At 47.8% G+C, this 1,321-nt stretch overlaps 1 pseudogene; it reads left to right on the forward strand.

The window, feature by feature from the left end:
• The first annotated feature begins 456 nt into the window (after nt 1-456).
• On the forward strand, nt 457-794 carry LOC103276376 (annotated as a pseudogene).
• Nucleotides 795-1,321: the final 527 nt, after the last annotated feature.

Genomic DNA, 1,321 nt, shown 5'->3' on the forward strand with positions numbered 1-1,321 from the left:
ATGATATCTGTTTGAGAAATGGTATTTACCTCTCCTGATGTAGAAAGCAGTGTTGCAAAAGCAAAATAAGCAGAGGGACCCGCATGTTGGGCTGGACTCTGACTTCAGATTACAATTTCCAGATTTGGAGAAAGCGATCATGTGAAAATGTGGCTAAGTGGAACGATCTGTCGCTCTGTCTTCGAAGGCAAAAATAGAGGGGAAAGAGTGATTTTAACTAATAGAGAATAATCTGCATGACCCTGAGTGGCAAAGCCAAACTTCCAAAATGTCTCAACCTTTAAGTTCTAAAGATAAAAAGATTCCTTTTTTTGGGTTGGTTTATTAAAGAGTCTTTCCAGGCTCCATTGCTTCTTTGGCCTCTCCTTCCTCAAGACCCAGCTAAAAGTAATCCTTCCTTGAAGAGATTTTCCCTCTTCCACAGGCGGCCTACATACCACTACCTGTGCTACGGTCATGGCTCTCGGGATCCCTGAGACGTTCCAGTACATTTTGCGAGTACTCAACACCAACATCTATGAGCGGAGGAAACAGCCTTTGCCATCACTGCTATCAAGGAAGTGGGTCGAAGATACACTCATGTGGTGTTGAGGAAAGCAGACACTGGCCTCACCAAGAGGGCAGGAGAACTCACCGAGGATGAGGTGGAACATGTGATCGCCATGATGCAGAATCCACGCCAGTCCAAGATCCCAGACTGGTTCTTGGACAGACAGAAGGCTGTAAAGGAAGGAAAATGCAGCCAGGTCTTGGCCAATGGTCTAGACAACAAACTCCGTGAAGACCTGGATTGACTGAAGACGATTTGGGTCATAGTGGGCTGTGCCACTTGGGGGGGTCTTCGTGTGCAAGGCCAGCACACCAAGACCACTGGGCATGCTCATACTGTGGGTGGATTCAAGTGTTAAAGTCTGTAAGCCATCTCTGGTTTTTTTGTGGGTTTTTTTTTGAGTCAGAGTCTCATTCTGTCACCTAGGTTGGAGTGCAGTGGCATGCTCACGGCCACCGCAACCTCAACCTGCTGGGCTCAGGCCATCCTTCCACCTCAGCCTTCCAAGGAGCTGGAACTTCAGGCATGCGCCACCATGCCTGGCTAATTTTTTTGGTTTATTGTAGAGACAAGGTCTCACCTTGTTGCCCAGGCTGGTATCCGACCCCTGAGCTCAGGCAATCCTCTCGCCTTGGCCTCCCAAAGTACTGGGAATTACAGGCGTGAGCCCCCAAATCCAGCCTTGGCCTTGTCTGTTAATAAATAGTTTATATGCCGAAAGAAAGAAAGAAAGAAAGAGAGAGAGAGAGAGAGAGAGAGAGAGAGAGAGAG

Source organism: Carlito syrichta, unplaced genomic scaffold (assembly GCF_000164805.1).
Source record: "Carlito syrichta isolate Samal-C Ts95f unplaced genomic scaffold, Tarsius_syrichta-2.0.1 Scaffold316145, whole genome shotgun sequence".
NCBI lineage: Eukaryota > Metazoa > Chordata > Mammalia > Primates > Tarsiidae > Carlito > Carlito syrichta.